General features: G+C 52.4%; 1 protein-coding gene across 2 annotated transcripts in view; it reads right to left on the bottom strand.

Moving 5' to 3' along the window:
• The window catches only part of BCL9L (BCL9 like), a 64,723-nt gene that overhangs the window by 25,300 nt on the left and 13,955 nt on the right, over positions 1 to 25,468 (bottom strand). The window contains exon 1 of one of the 2 annotated variants that reach the window (XM_014259819.2): positions 21,797 to 21,887. The exons of the other annotated variant lie outside the window; for it this stretch is intronic. The gene's annotated coding sequence lies outside the window, so the exon portion shown is untranslated. Of the gene's footprint in view, positions 1 to 21,796; positions 21,888 to 25,468 lie in introns of those variants that run through there. 2 annotated transcript variants of the gene reach the window in all.

The raw sequence follows: 25,468 nt of genomic DNA, 5'->3' as shown, positions 1-25,468 counted from the left end.
CTCAGAGGTCATTGCTCGGCTCTACCATGCTTGCTCCAGATGCCATCCCTTTAAACATGGTTCCAGAGACCACACAAGGGTTAAATCTGCCTATAAATATCTGTTCTCAGCAGGGCTGCTGCTCTGAACCCTCCAGCCATCTGTTCTAGCTTTACCCCATCTAAGACTCTAACATCTGAAACACGCTCACAATTCTTAGGAGTGCTCCCAAAAATAGACCAGTGCCATGGCTTAGCTCCGTTGTTAGTGACTGTGAGCACAGGAGCATGTGTACCAGTGCCTGTGCCAGCACAAGACCGGAGTCATGCAAATATGAACACATCTGCCTCCATGACAGCGAGCAGGCCTGCACCAGCATGGGTCTGTTTGCATCCGTGCTGGCGTGGGTGTGCCTGCTTAACTGCAAATTCATGTGAATCCGCACGAGCATGTCCATGCTGGTGTGAACCTGTACCTGTACACCTGTGCGTGTCTGCACCAGTGCGTGGGCGTGAGAGAAGGTGGAAGCCTCTCTTCTGGTGGATGTGATGGAAGTCTTGCCGTGTCTTCTTCCACGTGGGACAGTGCCGCAGGACACAGCCAGGTGCCTCTCCCCCTGCAGCCCAGCCCTGCTTGGCCTCAGCACAAGAAGTCCCACTGTATCCAGGCCCTGGCACTCCAGTCTAGACAGGGAGCCTCCCCTACAGCACAGCAGGGAACAGAGGACACCAGTTCTCCTGTTTAATGCTTGTCTCAGCAAATTCAGCAGTCCTACCTCTGGGTAGGACTCTGGGTACCTCTGAGGCACCAGAACCTCACTGCAAAAGCAAGGGATGCCTGATATGTGTGAGGCCCAGGACACACCGCCCTACTCACAATCCAGCTGTGGCTTGCAGGATTTTCTCAAACACACCTAAAAGCGCAGGCAAGGTTGCAGATATAACAGCTTTGGAGCAGAGTGGGCTCCAAATCTCTCATAGCTCTTTCCAAACATCACAGCCATAAGTGGGATCACCCTTCTGACTGCCAAGCCCATTAGCCTCACTCCACATGGGCAAATCCAGGAGACAACGATCATCTTCATGATCAAATGCAAAATAGGAAATGAGTTGTTAGCTCCCAAATCTGGACACAGCATCCAGGAGCAGACATACCATTCTTCTGAGCATCCTCGGGACACAGCGCTGCCCACCGGCTCTGTGCCAAACAAAGCTCATACTCAAACTCTCGTTTTTCACTGGAGACCATCACAAAGAAGCTCAGCCCTAGCTGCTGGCCCTGCTGACACCACATCATAGGATGATGTGCATGCACGGCCCCAGGGAGGGGACACACATTGTCCATCCTCCACATAGTGACAACAGCCCGAGGATGAGATAGCAGCTGCATTTTCATCTCTAACTGCTTCCACAAGAGTGATTTTCCCTTACAGACCAAGTAAAACTACAGACAAAGCTTCAAACACAAAGTGCCTGTCTGTGTGGGATAGGGGTTTTTTGGAGTGCTGCATTTCTACCAGTCCCTAACCCCCATGGTGATGTGATGGCGAACACCTTCTACAACACAGCACACATGGTGCTAAGCCTCCTTGTCCAGCACATGCACACACACACAGCCCACTGATGGGTAACACTGTGGGGGGCTCCCCCCAAGCTCTCCCTATAGGTCTGGGCCAGTGGAAGGGACCGAGTCCACTCAAGTGTTATTTGTCTTTTTCCAGAGTGCATTCAAAAGGGCACCTGACAAGTAGAAAGTACATACCACCACAGTTTTGCTCAGGGTTTCCCAAGCTGCCCATTTCCTTTCACCCCTCTGATGTACTGGACATAGCCAGGTAACTCCAAGAACTATAAGCAAGACTTAAAGTGAAGCCTAAAATACAGGTACTCCTTCAACTCAGGTGACAACAGAAATGGAAAAGAGCTTGAAATTCCAGCTCTTCATTTCAGGCTTTGGCAGAGAGATGACCTAGGAAACAGCCTCAGCAGCCTGAGTCAACACAGCTGTATTCTGAGAGAGGAAAAAAACCCCATTGATCTAGGTATTGATTTGCTGCAGGAGTTTGTGTTTGTTTAAAAGTTTGCCCATGGGTCAGACCTTGTTACAAGCATCTTTCCTGGTGATGAGGTTAGAAACAGACTCTGCCAAACTCCAGTCACCTGTCTGGGGAGCAGAATGCAAGCAAGTCTGGAAGTTAAGTAGTCCCTCAGGGAAACTTCCCTCCTCCATTCCCTCAACTTCAAAAACCATGTTGTTCGGTGGAGGAGCACCACAAACAGCTGTAAGGCAGCATCAGCATTTTGAGGAGTCCAGCTAGGGTGTAAACAGGGGGGCTGAAGGCCAGGCAGGTCATCAGAAGTTTCAGATGATGAGATGGAAAGGATTTAAACAGCAGATATATTTCAGGATTATTTCCCTCCCCCTCCCCCCCATCTGTCAGAAAGGGCAATGGGATTTCGAGATCCCCACAGGTTTGCAATCCAACCAGGCAAGGACTGAAAAATGACACTGACTAGGACAAAACTGAACTGACAAGTCTTGTTTCCTTCTCTCTGGCAAAACCAAAAGCTCACAGGTTAAGTACCAGGATCAAGTAGACATTCACTAACGGAGACAATTCCCAAAAGCACTGCACACAAAAAGCTCCTGTACTGGGTCAGATCCCCAGTGTGCTCCATGTTTGGTGGAAAACAATGGTATCCACTTCAGTACCTGGCCACTCTATTCTTTTCCAAACTGTTCCTCCTCTTCTGTCTTGGACGGCTGCTGAGTGAATGACCATGAATAAGTTTAAGGGAAAAGGGTGGCTCTGTAAGGCACAGTGATTCCATCAGAGACACTCAGGTATTGCTACAGAGCTCTACTCTTCCCACAACTCGTCATGCCTATGGGCATAAGCTCTTAAGAAATGGGAAAGAGAACTGATGACAGGCTGAAGACTAGGCACTAGGCAGGAGATACATCCCCAGCATCCTCCTGACCTCAAAGCTCCCCTTACTGCTCAGCAAGTGTGCAGCATCCATTACCCACTACTAATTTCCAGTCCTAGAAATCTCTGCCAACACCAGATCCCAATATCGCTTCTCACTTTTCCTCACCTAGTCTGAGTTGCTGCCATAATTGCTGTATGTACCGCAGATGTCTGCACACTGCACATCTCCAGCTTTACTGTACAGCAGACCACCAGAGATGGCCACCAGCCATCAGAGAAGAGGTGGGGGCATAACTACATGTGCAGAGACATAAGTCCTGGGGAATAATAGAGCTATCGTTCCACTCATGTCTGCATTCTCTGTGTGACATGTGGCAAAGAGGCTCAGCCTTACCAGCAACTTGTGGGTACCTTTCCCCACTGTGTTCTTAAGCTTTTTCTCCATCTTTCCACTCCCTTCATTTCAACACAGCAAAATATTATGAAGGATTTATTTTGCCTTTTAACATTTCTTAGCCCATCACATCCTTGCTAAAATAAAAAACAGTAAATCAGTTTCCCCCCTTCCCCACTTCTGCTGCCTTGCAAGTATGTCCCATGATTAAGTTGTGATATACACACAGGAAGAGGAAGCAGCAAACAAGTTCAGACCAGTGTGGGTATTCTCAGCTACTCCGTGGCTCACAGCAGGCAGCCAGCTGCTCACTCTCATGCAACCCCTTGCTGAAGAACACAGAAGCCAGTCAGACTAGAGAATTTGCTGCATTGTATGCATTTGAAATAGGAAAAAATCAGCATAGAAATTAAGAATTTCTGTCTCTGAAGCCAACTGGACAATGTGCATCTGATAACTTCTCAGTGGAGGAGCCTCCTTTACTTACAGCTAAGTTTTTACTTCTGTGGGGTGCCACATACTCCAGCACCCAGTGACCCACTGCAAGCTGGGACACACGTTGAGATCCCATGATTTGTCACAATCTGTCACAGTTCAGGCTGGAACTAAGGCTAGCCACAAGGAAGGAGGGAAGGAGAAGAGTGAGTACTTAGATCTTTACCTGCTTTACCTCCTGCGCCATCTCCTCTCCACCCTGAGAATGGGTCACAAGGCTGCCCACAGATGGGGCTACAGAATTTGGATGCCTAGGAATTAAAGATGTTGATGGCCAAACCACAGGCCACAGCAAGAGAACCACCCCTTTTGCTCCCATCCTCAGGATCCAGGATACCTTGTGAGCAATCCAGCAGCATAAGGTGCTTGAAACCTGTCCAGCTGCCCATGCAGACTGCCACCAGAGCAGCCAAACACCCCTGGTTCCCCCTTAAAAAAAGAGCATCTTGTCCCTCTACAAGATGTTGGCTATTCACACAGGAGCATTGTTGGCTCCCATCTTCCCAGTGGAAAAGGCAACTTCAGGGCACATTCCAACCAGACCATCCCTACACCACAGCAGTCAGGAAAACACTCAGGAACCTCACATGGCTTCTTGCCCCCTGAACGCCAGCCCATGGCCAGCACGGCTTCTGGGTGTCAGCGTCCAAAGAAGACTCTCCGTTCCCATCCTCCCAGGCCTGGCCTGCGTGGCCTTGGGCATGGCACTTCACTTCTCTGTCTAACTGCCTGTAAGGCAGCAGATGCTGCCATCAGCCTGCAAAGGCCTGAACACAGCAGGGAGCTCCCTCTCCTCCCATGCTGCATCACTGTGAGCAGAAGCAAGAAGGAAAAGCCAGGCTGCCCTCCTGCACCTTCTCTCCCTAGGCTGATTCTGAAAATAAAAACCAGCTTCCACTTGTCCCAGCCCCAAGAGAGAAGGAGGCAGAAAGAGGTTTGTTGTAAATACATGAAACTGTCGCTAAGTGAAGGAGAAAAAAAAATCCAGGGGGAAGGGGGATGGAACAAGGGAGGGGACAAAACCACATTTTTACTTCTGGTGGCCAGCCAGCTGACTGACTCAGCCAGTTTGGTCGCTTGCCATATAGATTTAAAAACAAAACCAAGCCTCAGAGAGAGAAGGGGGTTCGGATGAATGTGCCTTTTTTCTTGTGTGTAAAATCTGAGTTAATCTGAGTAAATCCTAGACCAGCCCAAGACATCTTTAGGAAAATGGCTTCCCTGCCTCATTGTGCCCAGACTTGTAGCACGGCACAGGTCTGCCAGTGCCAGTGCAGTGTGAGACTCCTGCTAAGGCACTTTGCTCCTGGCAAATGACTGGGTCTGAAAAAGAAGTGCAGTGAAAACCTAAGGTTCCAGGGCTACCCTCAGAGCTGGTGTCCTGCAGCCACCTCAAGGGCTAAGGACTGCAGTCTGGGTCCCCAGACAGGTGTCACCTGCCTGACGGGCGGCACGGCCAAGGCTAAGGTGACCTGCTCCATTCAATGTGTCCTATATCTGCTGGGAAGAGGGCTGTGGAGTCTAGGCTGCCTGCTGCTGCAGCTGCTCTCAGGCTATGGGCTACAGCTGCATTCTGTGGGCACCTCCTCACCTTTGCCTGCTCCTCACCAGAGGAATGTGCACAGGAGGTGGGAGGAGCAGGGAAGAGGTTGTTTTGAAATACCAGCTCCCATTTTATTTATCTGGATCCCACAGTGCCCATGGCATGGTAGCCACTTATAAGAGTGTTCTGTTCCCAAAGAACTGTACAAACAAAAACACGTGCTCCCCACACCCTATGCAGCAGCTCAACATGCTGGCATGTTCAGCACAGCACCAGACAGGCAGTGCTCACTGCACCATGCCAACTCGGCACTTCCATACAACTGGATGGTCACGAAATCCTATGTGAATAAGAAGCAGTTCTTGGCACTTTACAGCTGCAGCAGTCATTACAAACACTAGCTGGTGAAGGAAACCTCATGAGCCTCCCACGCAGTGATCTTCCATAGAAACTGGCCAGCCTCCCTGGCAATTAATCCATCGCTCACTGCAGGGAGTGCAGACAGAGTAAGTTACCTAAGGAGCTGATGACAGGTAAGTGCAAACCCTGCTCCTATTCCCATTTCAAGACAGCAGAACTGAGGCAAAGAAAAACCAAGGCCCCGTCCATAGCTGCCCCAGCCATCAGCAAGGCCAAGAAGAAAAGCTCTGCTCTTTGGTTCCCAGTCTCCAGCGTGGACAATAAGACAATACTGAAATGTGGTCCATCAGCAGAGGCCCAGTAGCCCCATGGGGGCTCAGAAGAGGGGTGCAGATATGCACGCTGCAGGTGGAGGAAGCAGGTACAGGATTCACCCAGGGACTGCTGCAGCAAGGCACCTGGGGAGGCCACACTGGCTCATGCAGGAAGACAGACACAAGTACAGCAGCCAAGCTGGATGGGACCCACCAATGTAGGGTGAGGGGCACTGTGCATGAACCAGTGGCTGGAGCTCTCCCCAGCCTTCAGCCTTCCCCCAACAGGCCTGCCTCACCTTATAGAGGTGTTTGGGGCTTGAGGAGGAGAAGTACAATATGGGGCTAGGGACAGGGTAGGGGAATGACAAGCAGAGGTTTGCAGTGAGCTAAAAGGGAAGATTTAATAACTGTTGGAAAAAATGGCTGCTTTATTGCAGGCAGCTTGTAAACCCTGGAGCCTGAAGGTCTGGGAGTAATTTCTCCCTCCCACGTGCTGGGCTCCGTTTGTACTGGGGGTCAGAGGCCAGTGCTTTTCCAAAGCATTCTGGGACAGATGCCAACTGGAGCAGGCTGCTCAACACCACTCCTGCAGCAGGGCCTGAGCTTTGAGCAGTAGGCTGGAGCTACTATTAACCCTTTGCAGGTTGATTTCTCCCTTCCCCCTCTCCTGGCTCCATCCCTCCGGTGCAGAGAAGACAGCTGCTGCAGGCTCACTGGGGCCAACCCACACGAGTCTGGGCTAGGGAGGCCACTGGCCTCCCAAAAGGGTCAGCTGGTGCTTCGGTGTTGCCCAGGGCGTGTGCTTAGCTCCCTGTGTGCTGGCTCAGCCTGCTCCTGACCCGCTAGTGACAGAGTCCTGCTTGCAGGTCCAATCCAAGAGTTGGACTCCTTGCAGAGGAAAACAAAGAGCCCAGAAGAGTGACAGCCAAGCGCTTGGGGTAAAGTCTTGCAGCAGCCTTGGCACAGAGGGAATGGCACCTCACAGGAATGCACCCAGCACCACCAGGGAAGGGAGAAGAGCCAGGTACTGCCCTTCTTGAGCCCAGCACCAGTCCCTGCAGTCCATACACCTACACTTGCCATGCCACTTCCCTCTGGGAAGCTTTTGGGCACAAAGTCACAACCAGAGGCACAAACTGAGCCACTCACAGGAGAGAGTGCTCCTGTGGCCAGGGTCCTGCTAGACTCTTGACACCCCTTCCCTGCTCAAAGGAAGGATGTCCTCCCCAGCAAACTCCTGGGTCCTGGTGCTCCCTCTGCCTCCAATTATCAGTGCTTTCTTCTCAGGATAACATCATGCCCAGCTGCTTTCCCCTGCACTCCCCCTCACTGATCTCCTGGGGGAGGCAACAATTGGCCTCCACATGGCACCTTCTGCTTCTCCTCAGCATTGGTAAACACCACAACCTACCAGTCCTTTCCTCCAGCTGCTGCTGACACCGCTATTCCTCAGTGGGGACTTTAAAGGCTGCCTGCCAGAGACCTCTAACCTCCTTAGCTGTCTCCTCCTAGACTCTGGGACAGGGTCTAGATGGCTGGGGGAAGCATGGATTTGCTGTGTCACCCCTGAATTCCAGCAGCTCTGGTTCACCCATGCAGCCAGATCGTGGCTTCCTGCAGCATTTCAGCTTCCCCTCTCAGGGATGTGTGTGTGAGTGTTTCTGGCCCGCAACCCAGCTCCTCTGCCCCCATCCCACTGAGTATTTGCCAGCACAAAAAGAAGAGTTGAGTTCTGGTACACAGTGGCATCTCTTATCTCGCTCTCAAACCACATGCCTCGTCCTTCACTTGCTTCACCTCCTTTGCGCTCAGCACCACACCAACAAGGAGAAGGGGCCTGTGGCTACTGCCCAGGCAAACAGCACACCCAAACACTCAGCTTGGGTCTGGCTGCTAGATCTACTCCAGGCTCTTTCCTTCTGTGCAGCAGCACTGGGCCCAGCTGCCACAGATGGGCATCCAGAAGTGTGCCAACAGGAGCACCCTGGCCCTGCTTTCCATGCAGCCTCTGGTCTCACTGCTCGCTGTCAGCCAGACTCTGTCCCACAGCTCCCATCTCTATGCCACATCCATCACAGGCACTCAGATGATTTTTCAGGCTCCTCCAGCAGCATTTACACGGCATCCACAAAGCTCTTCCACTTCTCCTGACACCAGGCTCGGTCACAGTTCACAGTCTTACTAACCAAACAAGGGGCCCAGAACCTGCTGTCAACTGTGTGCCAAGCAATACTTCTCCACATAACACCAAGCTTCCGCCAAGCTGCCAGGGGGGATCTGGCTGTGCCTCTGCACTCCTCCACTGCAAAGATGGTCACATGAAGATGATGATCCCTTCTGCCTCCAAGCACAGAGTCGTGCCTTGTATAAATCAGTTCAAATTGTGCTCACATCTTTCTAATCCAGGTACAAAATGGCAAATTTCCCTACTGGCTTTGTTTATCCCAACTTTCAAAGCTCCTGTTTTCATATCCCACCTGCAATCCTTCCAGCTCCTTCTTCCAAAACTGCCTTTACACTCAGAGCTGTAGAATCCTCTTTCATCCTCTACCATCCCTCTGACTAATCCACATACCTCAGCCCTCCTTCTGGGCATACCCTGAGATCACAGACAGGCACTACCTTCATGCTCCCAGCTACTACTTCACTGGTTTCAGGAGAGAGGAGTTTGCTACACTTCTCATGCCCACTTCATTAAATCCTTCTGCTCCATCCCTTCCAGCTTCTCTGCTCTCCAGAGAAGTCCCCAGGCTAGAAGCATACAAGATGCAGCCAGGGCATCTTAGCAACTGTAGCTTAGGGGACTGCCTGGGCTTGGGGTAAAGATCTCTTAGGTTACTGCCACATCTTCTGGTACCAAATGCAAATACCCACAGATGGAAACCTGGTGCAGCAGCACTGAGAGACTGAACCCACAAAAATGCCCACAAAAATTACAGATGCTTCCTACTGCTGAGATGGCCGGACTATCAAGTGTCTCAGCTTGGTAACAGGGATGTTACTCTCAGAAGACAGAAACCCACAAGCCTGTGGCCATCTACATCCAAGAGACACATCTACTAGGCCAGAGCAGAAAGAAACAAAAGCTCCTATCTCCTGGAAGGAGTGGCATGAATACCTGCAGTAGTGAACTTTGCCTCCATTTGCTGCATGTGACATACTCAAGCCAGACACTGGCCCAAAGCATCCAGCTCGGGCACCAGGGCTGCAGTTCACAGCTGACCTAGCCACATCTGCTCCAGTCAAACAGCTCCAAGCTTTTTGCCCCAGACTCCCTCAGGCCACAGGCGCTGGCTGGAGCCCTGCCAAAGAGAGGGCTGCCCATTTGAATCATAAGCCAGAATCCAGAATCCAGTAAGCATCACCTTTAGTAAGCCTTTCTCCTCCATCAGGCACCCTGATTTTTTTCAGCTATGATCTTGTGAAGCAGAAGGCTGCTTAGAGCCAAGCCAGCACCAGGGAAACCACCATTTCAAGGTCCTGAGAAGGTGCCTGTGAGAGCAGAAGGAAGCTTTGGTTGGGTGTGTGGGGGGTGATGCAAAGAGCAGGCTGTTTGCTGGGAAGCTGCTGCCGCTTGCCAGGAGGCAGTGGGGGAGGAGGCAGCAGATGTCTGCAGACAGCATTTGCTGAGAGCCTGCAGCACTCCAGCCCAGTGAGGGGAGGAAGGCAGCGGCTGGTGCCGCTGCTGCTGCACTGTAATGGAACAGGACAAACACGACAGGGTCCACCAAGAAAGCTTATGTTGTTTTTCCCTCCAATAACCACTCCTTCAGCGATGGGAAGTGGGAGTCCTGGCACCTCAGCTAGGGTTACAGAAAGATTTCAGGATGACTCCTGAGAGACCTCAAAGGCAGGAGGAAAAATCCCTGTCATGAAAACTACAAGACCCTCTTGTCCTGGAAGCAGTGGCAGCTGCAAACCCCAGCACAGCTGTTGTGCTGGGGCCAAGTCTGTCTACAGGGCCCTGGGCGAAGGCAGCGTGCCACAGCCCATGAGCTGCCTTTACTCCTGGCATTTGCAACAGCTGGACACTCACAGTGAGAGCCCAGACAAGTGCCTAAGGGTGGATGGACAGCAGAACGAAGAAGAGAGACCAGTTCTGGCTGCGGCCTCCCGTTTTGAGCACTGGAGCCAAAAGGGTTCCCCTTTTGCCCCCCCCCACCCCGCTGCAAACGGAGGACACTGAACAAGGCCACCAGCACCATGGCAGTGAGCCATGTGAGCCCAATCCCAGCCGTGCTGCTTTTGTTGCAAGCATGAGTTGCCGGTGAGGCTCCAAGTCAGCCCACGTGGTTCTCATTTCCTGCAGAGCTCTGGGCAGGGGAGGTTGGCTTTCTCCCCATCCCACAGCAGTGAAGCTGACCAGAGGAGCTCTACAACCAGAAGCTACCTTGCAACTACCCCTCTCCCATGGGTTCTGTCCTGAACCTGAGATGTGGTCAGCCAAGAAGCATTGGGTCTGAAAAGTCATACAATCACAGGAAGCAGCACCTTAGAAAATTGGTCCCTTGGCACCGGGACCCCCGAGGGCAGTGGCAGGTCCCAAGCAAACCATCCTACCATCCATCAGAGAGGATCCTGACCATCACCAGTGACTACAAGACTCTCACTAAGTCACTGCTCACACTGTTCAATGGGACCTGAAGACCCCCAGAAAAATTGGCATTTGCCCGTTTCAGACTGAGAGGAACTGACTTCACCCAGAGGAGTACCTTTGACTCATTCAGCGATAACATCCACAGGACTGTTCAGATCAAATCATGCAGTTCCTGGGTTCTCCCTACAGCATACTGAGATGCAGTCTGGCAGTTGGGTCCACTTGAGTCCTCTTAGAATAAAAATTAATTGATATGCAAATCAGACAAGGCATTAGACTAGTCCACTGGCAAAGAGCAATGCACAGATTCCTCACTGTTTCAATGCTACAATCCCAACTCCGCTTTTTGAGCCCAGGGTCAGCCATTAGCCATGGGTCACCACTGCAGGGAGGACCCCACAAACACACACCTTGTGTGCAAAAGAGAGCCTGGATGGCACGTGTTCTTGAGCCAGGTCCCAGCTTTGCCTCATCCCCTCCCTGATCGTCAGCATGTCATGTCTGGCAGAAGCACTGCTCAGCTCTCACCTCAAGCTGAGCCACTTGCACACAATCCAAGTCAAAGTACAGGCACATCAATATCTGTGCCCAGTGGGGAGGCAAGGAGGTAGCACTAGAAGTAGGAGCCTAACTTCCTGGAGTGTTTGCTACTGGGATTCTCCTATCAGTTTCCAAGAAAGATCAACTCTTTGCATACCCCTGGTATCTCTTCCAAAAACACTGCAAACAGCCACAGGATAACGCAGAGACAGAAACAGCCACAGATCAAACAGTGAAAGAGCAGCCACCCAATATGCTCAGGACCAGGTCTTGGAGGAAGGACAATGCCAAAACATGGCATTACTCTTGGATATGCCCACTTCTCCTTTCTCCCCTTCCAACTAACTAACCACCAGCCACAGCTACCTTCTTCTGCAGTCCTATTTCAACCAGAGGCTGGGCAAAGCAAATAACTTCTCCATCTGGTTGCATGAATACAAGCTGGGTGTCATCACCCAGACAAGAATCAGCAGCCCTGAACAATGTCAACATCGTCCCTTTCCGGTGAAAGAGCTCGGAAAATGGCACTGCCAGCATCGGCCTCAGAAACAGAAATCCCAGGGTGGCTAGTTTGCTTCACTGGTTTTAAACCCACTGTGGACCTTCATGGACCCCTCCAAGGGCCTGTAGGCTGCTACTGAGGATTCTGGGGAAAAGACTTACCAATGACAGCCTATTATTTCAACAGCTTCAGAAAAATGCCTGGGGCCCTTAAACTATGGTGGAGAAAAGAAAAGGAATACTAAACCCTAATAATATAAGGAATATATTTTAATCGGACTAGGACTTCGTGGAATTACTTTTAATTAAAAAGCATAATAAACTAAATGATAAACATTTGCTACCAATAGCTGAGTCTCCAAATATTCTGAAATCACAAGGTGGGGTGAGAAGCAATTGCTTACTTAGCAGGTAAGGTTCTGACCACACAAGCAGGTGGAAAAATCACTCTTCTCACTAAAACAACACATCAGGACTAAAATTATATCAAAATATTCGGAAACGGCTGGATACTTCTTTGCTGAAGCTCTGCTTTAGGCAAAGTAACTCTTATCAACAAGACGCTTACAATTACAACTTATGAAACTGACTTTTAAAGAGCAAAAACAGGTTTGGGTTTTGGAAAGGCTTTTATTTGCTTTGATTTATTTTTCTTTTTTTAAGAGAATGAGGAGCAAAAACCCACACTGAATTTTCCAGTGGAGGTGGGCACTCTAGGCAGATTGTTACTGAACCTCTGACCTGTGGAAATGTTTTGGAAAGAGGGGTGCCACAGACTGAAGCACAGCCATGCCCCTGCACTTATCTGTGCTTCCTTTGGGTTTGTACTGCTCTAAAGACAAAGAAGACAAGCAGGGCTTGGTCTTTTCTTTCTTAGTGTCAAGTTCACATGAAACAGAATTTCCCACTGAAAATCAGGTAACTAAAGAGAAATCAGGTAATTAAAGAGTACAAAAATCATCAACTTCAACCATTCTAAACCATATAGATGCAGATGGCATCAAAGAAATAAATAACAATAAAGTATTTAACTATTTTTTCAGTAGTCTCCCCAGCAGCTTCCCACATGTTTTGAGCTCTGAGAATGAGCAGGGATAGAGAAGCTCATCACTGCAAGAAGCCAACAGGACGGCCACTCTCATAACTTCCAGGAGCAGAGTGAAGGTGCTTGGCCTCTCCTGTCAAATGTATCTCAGCTTCTACACATGAGCCCCAAAAAAGGAAAGGGGACGTACCACTAATTTCTGAGGTGGAGGAGGGGACACGGGCATGAGGAGGTGCTTTTTCTCCTGCCCAAAATAGCAGAAAGCAGGGGATGGGTAGAGCAATGAAAAAAGGGAGAGTAGGGCACAATTCTGGTGCCCGCATTCCACTCTTAGGGCTACCAGGCCTGCACAGGCCGCCAAATCAAATAGCTATCCTGAGCCACGCTCCTGACAAGTGTAACAAGCAATGCCCTCAAAGCAGGACCAGAGTGAGGCTACTTCCACCCAGAGCCATCACTGCCCATGTCTGATGCTCATCCACAATGACTGGCAGCAGCTGATGCCTATAGATTGCACAGAACCCTTTATCCCTCCCACTGGAGAAGTCCTACAACTCCTCAGGCTGCTGTGTTTTCACATAAACCAGTTGTTTTTGGTCCAACCAAAACACCTATCCCAGTCTCCATAGATGTGTTTTCACCATTGGAAAGGGATCTGGAACACTGGGAGGACATGCAAGGAAGATGGCAAAGAGCATGCCTTAGTGCCTCTCCACACAGAACAAGTACAGAAGTACTTGTTGGGACATCCATGACATCACTGGTGGGCTCTCTTGAAGGAAATCAGACAAATTCAAGGGCAGACTTCCAGCACCTCACCAAGGGGCAGTTAATCCAAAACAGAGGGCTCCTTCCTCCCTTCTCAGCATCATCTTACAGAGGGAAGGCAGGCAAGACACCATTTATTTTGGGTCCCAGTTTCTCTTTCTGTAACGTGGTTTTTCATCCAAAGGGGGAAATTACGTAAGACTATCCCTCTTGGGTCAAACATTGTGCTGGCAGCACCTGCATTCTTTGCCCTATGCCCACAACACCCTGCCTGGGCACCATGCTATCTCTGGATAAGGAAACCACCAGCACAGCACCTGGTGGCAATCCTTCCCCTGAGCCTTGGGGGACTGACACACAGCACATCCATGTAGCCTGCAACCACAGTAGAAATAAAACCACTGCCATTCAGAAAAAGCATAATTAACGAAGATTAAACAGACAGTGGCTATACTGGCATCTGGAGGGAAGACACAGACCACCACCTCCCTGCAGCAAAGGAGTCACTGCTTCCTGTGTCCATGGTGCATCCACCAACTGCCCTGCAGGTCTTGCCCCCACTGTGCCCACTACAGGGAGGTGCACCAAGACCACTCACCCCGATCACTGAAAAGTGTATATACTACCATGTACAAAATCCTTCCTGTCTTCTTTCCCAAGCTCATCTCACCCTCTCTCAACTGGGACCCCCTCATAAAAGTAAGAAGAGACAGGCCTTTCCTGGCATTTCCTTTTTCTGAAAAGGCTGTAAAATTTTCCAAGCATAGCTAAAGCCAGAGCAAAGTTTGTCAGGAGCTCAGCTCGTTAGGCTGCTGCTCAAGGAGCCCCGCGGGAGGCACAGGCTGCGTAATTCAAACCATCTTGGACCCTGGAAAAGAAAATAAAAACCAGGCTGTGAGAATGAGGGGGGCAGCTCCAGCTCCAGTGTAACCCCTGCTCTGGGAGCACCCCAACTGCAGAGCGCAAGCAGAGCTAAAGCGCAGCAGAGGTGCTGCGGCCAGCCCAAGTGGAGCTGGCACCAGGCAGAGGAAATTCCAAGCCTGTTGCTTCTGGCAGCCACACCGGGCCCTGGCTAGAACCTCGGCAACCTGGAAACCAGCTACTCAGCAATTTTCTTGCCATCCAGAGGACTTGGTCTGAACCACAGTTTCACTTCACCCTCCCTGCCCAAGAGGCAGGGAACACCAGAGGGAAAGAAACATTTGCTCAAAAGCTGTCATGACCAAAGTCCCCCCAGACTGCTCTGAGAGGACAGTCTGGAGCTGCTGCTATTGCCCCCACTCCCTCGTTGCATCTGAGGGCAAGCAGAGCAGAGGAAACTTGCTTTGACTAGCCCTAGGTCTCCCTGATTCCTTTTGCTCCTTGCCAGAGGAAAGTTCAAATAAGGCTGCACAGAGGCAGGACACAGGCAGCTTTCAGCCTAGCCTAACTGCCACACTTGAGGCTTGCCTGTGGCCAGACCTGCTTCATTCAGGCCCTGTCTGGCCAGATCCTCTGCTACAGATCAGTGGTGGACTAAATCCTGCCAAGGAAGTGGTGAAAGCTCCAGTGCTGCAGGGGTTTCCACACCCTTGGCCAGCTTGATGTTGACAAGACTTGACCAGAGATGCAGCCCTTCTGCTCAGTTACTACCCCTCGGAGCTCTCCATCCAGTTCCTCCCCACGCTGAGCAGGGAGACCTACAGTCTGGATTGTTGGGACCCTTGCCTTTTATAAGCCACCTTTTTATAGGCCAGCATCCTTTCACAACTGCAGCCTTTCCAGAGGCCTGAAGCCTAGCACAGCAACAGCACAAAGCAACAGTCATTGTACCCACTGCTGGAGCCCCTGGCCATCTGAAGGAGAGTACAGCTCTCATACACATATATGTGCTGTTCATACACAGCTATTTAGCAGTATCTTTCTTCCAAAGAGTGTATTAAAATTTTACTTTCTATTAGGAAGGCAGCAATGCTTCAGTGTCCCTGCCTGAAGAACCACATAACTGATGCAGACCTGACCATACAGGTACCATGCCTTGGGTGGCAAGACATGGAAGATCGCTCATGAAGCAAACTTCAGCAGGGGATACACTGCAAGCAGAGAGAAACAGGTTCCTAACATAAACCCTTAAGAGAAAGGTTGGTATGGCCCTCCAAACAAAGGCATAGCATTCTTGGAGAGCAGTATTTCTTCACAGGGTGAACACAGGACAAGGACTACCATGCTCCTTGGAGTACCAGAAGCTCCACTCAGTAGCCAAGGACACAGTTTGCAACTCTGCTGTAATCACACATGTCATAGCTTTCTAACTTCAGCTGGGCAAATCTTGCTGGAAAACTCAAAGATGCACGGGGCATTGAAGATACTTCAAGAGAGGAGTGCCTGACCTCCAGGTTCTCAGAGGAATAGAAAACCTTGCTTATGCCTTGAACAGGAGGCTGAGACGAGAGAGGCAACAGAGTAGGAGTGATGAGTAGGAACTGGGAATCCTGGCTTCTGTCCCTAGCTCTATTCCCTTCCTGTCTTTGGTTAAGTCACTTCCTTTCACTTTTCCTGCCAGCCTCTATTTTGAAGGTAAAAAAAAGCAAGCCCTTGCTTCTGCAGTGCTTAAAACCTCTTCTGTCATGTGACAGGGCAAAAGATTGCTGTGGCCAGAGGCTGCAAGACACCCAGCATGCGGGAGCCACACTGCTCACACAAACCCCAGCAGAGCCTGGTATTTCCTGTGCTTACATTATGAGAAGCACAGAGTCTGTAAAGTAAGTGCCACAGAGCATCTTCAACACAAAACATATCCTGGCCCATTTCTCTTCTCAGCCACAGGAGAAGGAGCTGAGCAAGGAAAAGGAAAGCTGCTCAGCTGACCTGTGACAGAAAAAGCAGTGCAACTGAACACAGCATTGCTCTGGACAGCACACCTTGCAAGGAGGTGGCTGTTAAACCAGTAGCAGCAAGGATGGGGAAGATCCGGCAATACCTGAGGCAGCATTAAAAGGGGAAAAAAAAACCCACAACAAAATAAAACTGAAAAAAAACTAACCCAGCTAGCACCCTGAAGAGACATAATAGTGCAGATGTGCCTGAGGAGCACAGCCCTCCTCCTCCCTAACAGATCCATCCTGTGGCCTCCCACATACTTTGGGAAGAAAGAAGACAAGTAGGCATAGGCAGGAACAAGGAGCACTCTGTGGTTTTGCTCAGTATTTCAGTCCATCTCTCACTCAGGAGGAGCTCTGCTTTGCTTTCCAAGTCTCGCCCTCTCTGGCATGGATCACAAACCTGGCTTCTGGCCCAGGACTTGGCTCCAGCAGTGCTCATCACCAAACGGTGACGCCCCACCTCTGGGCACAGTGCATAGCACAGTCCTAAAGCCTTCTTGAGACTGTTACCCCAGCATCAGAAGAGGCTTCCCATCATCGCCCAGCTGGGGTTCCAGGCATCCTGAGTTGCAGCTGAAAAACCCAACACTTAAACACAGCTCCAGCTCCTTGAGGGAAGAAAATCCCAGCATCAGAGTGCTGTTTTCTCTAGTGGCTCCAGCTGAAGCTCCAGACAAGGTGCCCACACTGGGGAAGTCCTGTCTCCCAAAGATGCCCAGGCATAGCTTAGCCTAGCCATAGCGTGTTCCTCTGCCTGGAGCTGCCCAGAAATATGCAGCAGGATGATGCCAGGTGAAGGCATTGCCCTCCCATCACAGGCAGTGGAAAAGGGGCTGGAAACCACAGCCCGATGCACTCATCTGGCAATTCAGCAAGGACAGCAGGATACAGGGAAGCCACCTGTGCCCGGACACCAGTAGCTGTCAAAGAACCAGACCACATCTTCATAAAGAACTGAGCAAGTGGGAAGCAGGCATCATTGCACTGACTGTGCTCAGCAGGGACATGCACTCAGTGAGAGCAAGACACGTTCCTGTTTCTCTCTTCAGGGCACTGCAGCCCACTATCCTCACACTGCTTTCTCCAGTGCAGGGTTGTAGCTGGCATCAAAGCAACCCTGTTTATTTCAGAGTCATATTGTCTTAGATGGCCCATCCCACACCTTGAAAGAGGGGCAGCAGCAGCACCAGATCCAGGCCCAAGCAAGCAGGACTTGAAGACAGTCAGGACCCCCAACAGCAGCACACCCATTTCCAAGGCTTGGTACAGGCTTCAGATAGCCATGCCAAGACAACTCATGCTCTGTCTTCCTGCCACACCATGGCCCAGGCTGCCCTGGGGACCAACAAGCGCTGATCTGCTGGCCAAAGATGCAGGGAGAGAGCAGGACTCCCAACAATCTGCCTCTCCATAGCGTGGCTTTCTCTTATATCAGAAGCAAGTGCCAGTGACACTAATGGCTTCCTCTACACTATCTCCTGCTGAGTATAACCCCATGGCAACTGCAAATGCCATCGCGAACTGGTCCAAATTAGAACAAAATTCATCACCCTCTCCGTCTTTGAGTTTCAAAGAAGATCAGTAGGAAGAAAAAGAAACCAGTTCCCTGTTCCCAGGAAGGGTCCAGTGCTAAGAAGATGACCTGCAACAGGCACCACAGAAGAAGGAAGGGTGCCTCTCATCCAAGCCATGTGGTTTGGCTGGTGCTGCCTCCCCAGGAGAGGCTGATGAAGTGCAAAATACAGCAACAGAAACCATGCCCTCCAATCTCCAGTAACAGTTCCTGGGTACCTTCCACACAGGGCTGCCAGAGACAGAGAAGAAAGGAAGCCAAACCAAAGCAGCAAAAATTGTCCCACTGGAAATCAGCACACAACTTCAAAACAAAGTCAAGAAGAACTGAGGAATATCACTGTAGCCATCCTGGCTATCTGCACCACACAGAGTTGCTGAAGATGCACAACTGAGAAGCAAAGAAGCCACCACACTTCCTAGGCCCCTTGCTCCAAGACAGGTGTATTCCACAGCTTCAGCTCTGTGAGAAACCTCATACGGTAACTAAATCTCATGGAAACCAGCTCCATAAAGTCAGAATCCACAGCTCCCACCACCCTCTGGAAACATGGGACCACACATGGGATCACCAGAAAATGCATTTTCCAGTCAACATCTTCTGGGAGGAAAGGAGAGCTGACTGACACCGAGTCCTGACCTGCATTAGATTCTGATTTTCCAGAAGAGTCGTGCTGGCAATCCTCCTTGCACTTTGCTGATACAGCTTAAATAACACTGACAAAATATTGCTGCAACTGTACATATCGCTATGATATCTCTACCCTGAATTATATTATATATCCATGCATCTACATACCACATTTCCTGTTAAGAATGTCAAAAGTAGTCAGACATAGCACAAGTCTCCTGTGTGCCCTCTCTCCCACCACCCACGCCCCTCCACCCCCCGTTCAGGGCATTGGTATGATGCTGGGTCTCAGCCAAAAGACTAACAGCACAAGGAAAATGACATTTTCAGAGCAAGCTCTGGGCTTCTGCCTGGCTAAGGCTGTTGGGGGACAGCCGACCTCCCCAGGAGGAGGCAGTTACAGAAGCTCAGGAGCAGGCTCACAGGTGGAACAGACTGCTGATGCATTCTCAGACAGGAACAGCAAACTTGTGCTTTTCCACATGGGACTTATTCTCCCAGAAGAGACCAATTTGAGAGCTCTGTCAGGCAGGGTATTTACAACTCGATGGAGCCCTAAGGAATTAAGCGCTGAAAGCCAGCCTGTGCCACCTCCAGGAAATGACTAGACCTGAGCAGATTAAAACCCATTACAGGAGCACATCTGGACATCTGAGGAATACAGACATATCCTCAAGTGCTTTGACTGCTAAGAACTTTCCCTTGTAGCAGCAGCAAAGCCTGACGCAATCACCTGAGACAGGGCAAAGAAGCAAGGGCTGTTCTGATGCCACTTCTGAACTGGACACTGTACTGACAAGAGATGGGGATGAAAGAGACAAAAAGCAATCCCAGGACCCATCCTGGGACCCTGAAACCAGCTGAAGAGTAACAAAGAGCAATGCCTCTACAGCAGTAAGAAACAGCCACTGGTTGGGACACAGCTGATGCTCCCCAGAGAGGGACCCAAGAGCCTCCTTCCAGCTACCCCCTCCTGTCCACATCCCTCCACACAGCAAGCGCTGAGAGAAGGGAAAGCACTCACAGTGTCCAGCTGGAGCAAACAGCAGGGGAGAGAAGAAAAAACAAACTTTTTTTCCTCCCCAAAACAGCAAGTATGGAGGACATGATGCCAGCTGGGTTCACAACTTCATAGAAAAGTCAAAGGCTGAGTTGAGCTTGGACCTGAGAAACTCCAGGCCAGTATGAGCGAAGTCCACAGCTCGTGGGCTGGAGTTAGCCTGGAACTAAAGTGCAACTCCAGCACATCCTTGGCAGCTGCCCTGGAGCTGCGTGGCTGAGTGAGCTTGCTGTGTCCAGCTCTGTGATGGCCTAGTTGCTTAATGCAGCTGTCTGTCACCTCTGTCACACAGTGGCCAGAGAGCCACCTTCCAACAGCAACACAGTGAGATGCAAAAGAGCTTAAAAGTACAAAACACAACTATTTGACTTTCATCAACTGAACAACAAGTGTGGTTTCTAGTTTCTAAGTAGGCTTTCCTTTAGCTGTTGCCTGTTTATTTCTTTCTGGTGGCAGGGATCTGGAAAGGGGAAATGCCCTTTCAGGGGGAGGGAGACTCAGTAATACCTACAACACTGCATCACAGAAAATACCATGAAATGGGTTTTCTAGGTAATGAAGAGGCAGGTCAGGGTGGTAAGGAGCAACCAATCCCACCACCTGCTCAGCCAAAATGGCAACACACACATTAAAAGACTAGCAAAAAGGTTCTTCAGCACTTAGATTATGTATGCTCTGGAAAAAGTCCCAACAGAGCAGATAGCTGTTGTAGAGACAGCACACTGATATGCTCACCTTTCCACCAAGGAGAATCAGGCAGCAACACTGACGTGGGCATTTTTGCACTTGCACCAGCCTTGGGTGTGTATTACACACCCGTGTGGTGGCAGCCAGCATTATCACAGGCACCACAGTCAAAGGAGGTCTTGATTCAGCACTAACATAGCCTTGCCAAGCGACCTTGGGCAAATCACTTCCTCGGTGACTCACTGCTCTTATCCCTCCTGCCACCAAAGTAGCAAAGCAAGGCGCACACACACAGCCCATGTATGTGACTGATGGACGGAAGGAGCTGCATGTGATTACTGCATGCCTGGCATGAAACTGCATTTCAGCAGGGTAATGAGTGGTAGCCACATTCGCAGAACAGATCCTGCAGGTCAGCAGTGTGCAGCTAAGGCTCCTGTAGCATCATTCTGCAGCCAAAGGCGCATGGTTGTCCTCTGTGCCACGCCGTCGGCAGCCCTTTGCCTGGCAGAGCCAGGACACAACCGTATGCTGCCACAGCCTGACACCCTGTCAAACAGAGCTGCCCCCAAGGCGTGCAGACGCTGCCGCACACAACAACACAACAGCCTGCCCTGTCATGTAGCATTACTTATGTGCTCAGATATGCATCCTTCTCGCATTTCTATTCCAGCAAGTGGTTGCTAGCAGAACGGGGCTGGAACAAGTTCACCACCTGCTAAAGACACGTCCCTAATACAACGCAGGGGAGGTTTCGTTACATCGGTTCCTTCCTGTGTGCAAGGAAAAAACGTATGTATATGTGGTGCTTCTCTCAGTTTTCTTCCAAGCTGACCACATGCCTGATTTAACTCAACAGGGAACCGAAGCCTATCGAGTTGAACACCGCGAACAGAGGAGAGAGGTCTCCCCTGACAGGATGGGCCCTGACAGAAGCGTTTGTTTAAACCCCACGTGAAACGTGGCGAGTTCCCATTCTCCCTGGGGCTTTAACAGCACCGATAACGTCTTGCAAAATCCAGACCAGCTCCGGTAAAACCAGATGCAACACGAGTAAGTTCTTTGCACCTAGAGAAAAGCCCCAGTCGAGGCACTTTTGTCCTCGAGGAATCGCCTGCGGCCGCAGCAGCAATGGGTGACAAGGACGTGGGAAGAGCGGTCCGCGAGAAGTGAGAGCGAATCCGCAAGGGTCCCGCGGACCAGGGGCAATGTCCAAGGCAAACGGGGGCGCTGACAGCTCATCCCCAGCCGGCCGGACTCGGCGGGTAGGCCGAGCCGAGGCCGGCGTCGTCCCCCCGTCAAGTTATCGCCGTCCCCGGGAGCGGTGGTACGGCGGCTAGCCCGGAGTCTCCAGCTCGGACGGCGCCTCCCGGCCGCCCCTCCGGCCGGATGACAGCCCCGAGGCGGGCCCGGCTGCGCGGGGCAAAGGGTCGGTGCGGGGGCGGCGCGGAGCCCCGGCTCCCCCCGGGCCGGAACAATGGACGGCAGCTGCCCGGGCCTGGCGGGGCACTCACCTCGGCGGCGGCGGGGCGGCTCAGGGTAGGGCGGGAGAGCCCGCCGGGGCGGCGCGGCGCGGCTCCGCGGGCTGCTGGGGGCCGGCCAGCGGCGCGGGGCCGGCGGGGCGGGCCGCGCTCATGGCTCGGGCGCCCGCCGCAGGGCGCGGGGGCGGGGCCGCTGCCGGCGGCACCCCCCGCCCCGCCGCGCCGCTCCTTCCGCCGACCGAGCCGGCGGCTCCAGCCCGCGCCCGCCGGCGAGGGTGGGCGTCCGGCCGCGGCGAGCCCCGGCTGCCCGCCCGGCCCCGGGCCGCGGACGGCTCCCCCGGGCGGCGGCGGGCGGCCGGGCGCGGCGGGCGGGGAGCGGAGCCGGCGGGCGCGGCGGCCCGGGTGCGGGCGGGGGCGCCGTGGCGAGGGCGAGGCGCTGCGGGCCGAGTGCTCCTTTCTCCGCCGGAGCCTGAATAATCATTTGGAGAAACAGGATCATTCACTTTCCTCCGAGCCGGAGCCAGGCGCTGCCCTGTCAAAATAAAAGCCCCGCGCGCCGATTAACCGCTTCCTGGTCGCGGGCGCCCCGCCCGCCGCCCAGCGGCACCGCCCGCGACCGGCACCGCCGCCGGGGACCGGGACCGGCTCCGCCGCTCATTCCGCGCGTCCCGCGGCGGACGGCCGGCGCCCCGCGAGTGGCCATCCAGGTGTCGCACACCCACGAGTCTCACAGACATGTACGCGATGGCACCACACGGGTCTCAGCACCGCCGGGACCTGCAGAATTGCATCCCGCTCCTCCCCGCGACAGCACGGGGGCTGCTCCTGCTGAGCATCATTCTGCCCTTGATCATCCGAAACACAGGCCTGCAAAACACCCATTCTGCTCAGGCTGACACCCCGCGTGTCCCGCTCTCGAGCTTCGCTGGGCCGGGGAGGTCCCACACCTGATCCCCTCTTTGCCGCATCGGAAGCCTACGCGGAAGCCTAGACTTCGATGATCCTTGTGGGTCACTTCCATTTCAGGATGTTTTGTAATTTCTACGCACAAGGCACAAGGACTGGGTCTAGCCCTTGAGATGAGCAGCATGCTATTATCTTTACCAACAAGTTTTCCAGGCATTAAGTATCCTCCTGCCCTGAAAAAGAGACTCCACAGACGGAAGCCGCACAGTGCCCACGCATACCAGGCTGTGGAGACAGCCTGCCCGCTCCTGGACGATGCCACCAGCATCCTAGCCAGGACGTGTCACCTTCCTGCCTGCAGCGCACCAACCGCCCAAGAATAGGGCTGGAGGGAGGGAGCACTTGGCAGCATCCCCAGGTAATGTAGGGACAAGCAACCCAGCTCCACTGACGGGAGGCAGCGACCTCGGTTGAAAATTAACCCAAGACGCGCCCCTCTGCTCACACCCGCAGCTCCCAAACCGGGGCGAAGGCGCCGGCCTGCCCCGGGAGCGGAGGCGGGAACGGCGGAGGTGGGGGACGGGGATGCGGGACAAGGGTGCGGGTGTCAGCCCCCAAAACCGGGGGCGCGCGGCAGCGCCCCCTGCCGGGACGTGGGGAGATCTCCCGGTGGGGCGGGGCAGTGAGCCCCGCCCCGGCAGCAACGGGGCTCTGTTCCCCATGGGCAGGCGGGAGGGACTGACGGCGAAACCCTGGACACCCCCCTTCCCCACGGGCAGAAGAGGGGCATGCGGCGGAGCCCTCCCGTTCCCCACGGGCAGACGGTGCTGCAGCGAGGCCCAGCGAAGCGCGCCGAAGGAGGGAGGGAACGAGGGAGGGAGAAGCGCCGGCTGGTTCCAGCCCCAACTGGAAGGACACGACGTTAATTTTGCAGGCGCCTGGCGCAGGGTGGCTTCACCCGTTTGCAGAAGTGCCTGTGGAAAACACCCGAGGCAGAAGCAGGCGGAAGGGGCGACATTGCGCATGTTCTGGGTTGTAGGTCGGGGGGCGGAAATCTGCACGAGTGGGCAGGCACTAGGAATTCCTTTGCATCGAACGTAGTTTGCTTACACTAACCACCCAAGGGAGATATACCCCTCCAGAGGAGTGCCGAGGCCATACATCTCCCTGCCCCTCTGATGAACTCCCAAGTGCCTCATCAGCAAGCAGTGACATATTTTCACACTTCCATCCCTCCCAGTAGCAGCACTGGACTCATGTCCCTGCAGGCAGCATGCACAGGCACAATGGGTTAAAAACGGTGCCCACTCACCACTCTTTGGCATGACAGCCCAGTGCCAGAGGCAGACAGGCAGATGTGGTGCATAGGGGACACATGGAACCACCTGTCTTCTGGGTCCTCTGGCTACCTCTCTCTTCCCGTTCATTCCCTGCAACTTTCTGGGCTTTCTACATCACAGCCCTTCACATCTCTCCCAGCCTGTGCACATGAAAGTGGCAAAGTAAGACTGGGAAAGGTCAGCAAGAGGACCAGCCACTGCTGGTTCATCAGAGCCTGCTGGTTTCAGAGCTCCTACCTTTAACTAAGATCTGCCAGGCTAGCTACCCTCCCTGCACTTGGTGATGACTCCCAGTCTCCCCTTTCCTCCTCTATAATTATGCCCATGCTAGGAGAGACAAAATAGGGGAGGAGATGGCGAAGCAGATTTCTTGAAGCTCCTCAAAGCCTCTCTCTGCCAAAGCCACCACCACCATGGCAGCAGCTCATCCCAGGAGCTGCCTGGTACAGCAGTACCTTTGCAAGCCTCAGCCAAGATGCCCAGACTTGGCTGTTACCTGTTCCTCCCTTGCATGGGGTTTTCCTGCCTTTGGACCACAAAACTTACATACAACATACAAAACAGAAAAGTCTCCCAAACTAGTTAGGGACCAAGAGGGAACCATCCATGACAGTGCCTCCACCCTTCCCTGAGAAGAATTGGGACTGACTACCCAGAAGCTCCTGACACATCCTACACCTCTGTGGGATGCAGAGAATACAGGGCTACAGGATCCCAAGGACTGGCCTTGTCATCTCATGTTTTGCCAACAAGGATGTGTGTAGACAGAAGCCGGTCCTAAGCTATGTCCAAGGCTCTGGGACTTGTTCATTCCCACTGACTCTCCAGAACACCAGCCCTAAGCTCAGACCTTCACAAGACTGCTGTGGGCAAGGTCCTCATTATACTTATGAATATGATTAATTAGGTGCAAGTAACTGTGCTGGAATTAATTGAGACTCACATTTAGCTGGGGCTGCCTCTTTGCAAAGCATTTCCCCAGTGGATCACTCCAGCAGATTCCCAGCAGAGGCCCCAGCAGAGATAGAAGAGTCCAGACAAATTGTGCTGAAGGAAATGAGTCTGGGGCTGTGAAATGCCTGTTTTGGGAGCAGCTCTCTGTTTTGCTGATCCATGTAGCTATGGAGCAGGGAGCTGGTGGCAGTCTAGCATTAAACCCACAGACCTGGCACACAGATTCATCCTATATTCTCCCACAGAAAGGCAGTGGTCCAGCAAGATGGAAGAGGCGACATTGCTACTGCTGAGGTAGACTCAGCCTAAAAACATATCTTCATCTCTTCCCATGCTGCTCTCAGTCCTGTCCATCCCTATGCAGACTCCTGGCCAGTGTCCTTTTCCTCTGCTCAGACACTAGTACAATTTCTACCCCATAGTTTCAAAAGTCCCTGATGTGCCTCCCTTGTGATCTCCCTTGGACTGCATTGCAAAGTCCAATCCAACTTCTGTTTTGGTGGTA

Source organism: Pseudopodoces humilis, chromosome 25 (assembly GCF_049639895.1).
Source record: "Pseudopodoces humilis isolate 2021_Gansu_Grassland_sample_001 chromosome 25, ASM4963989v1, whole genome shotgun sequence".
Lineage (NCBI taxonomy): Eukaryota > Metazoa > Chordata > Aves > Passeriformes > Paridae > Pseudopodoces > Pseudopodoces humilis.
The sequence above is the reverse complement of the archived record's forward strand: the minus strand, read 5'-3'. Positions and strand labels throughout refer to the sequence as shown.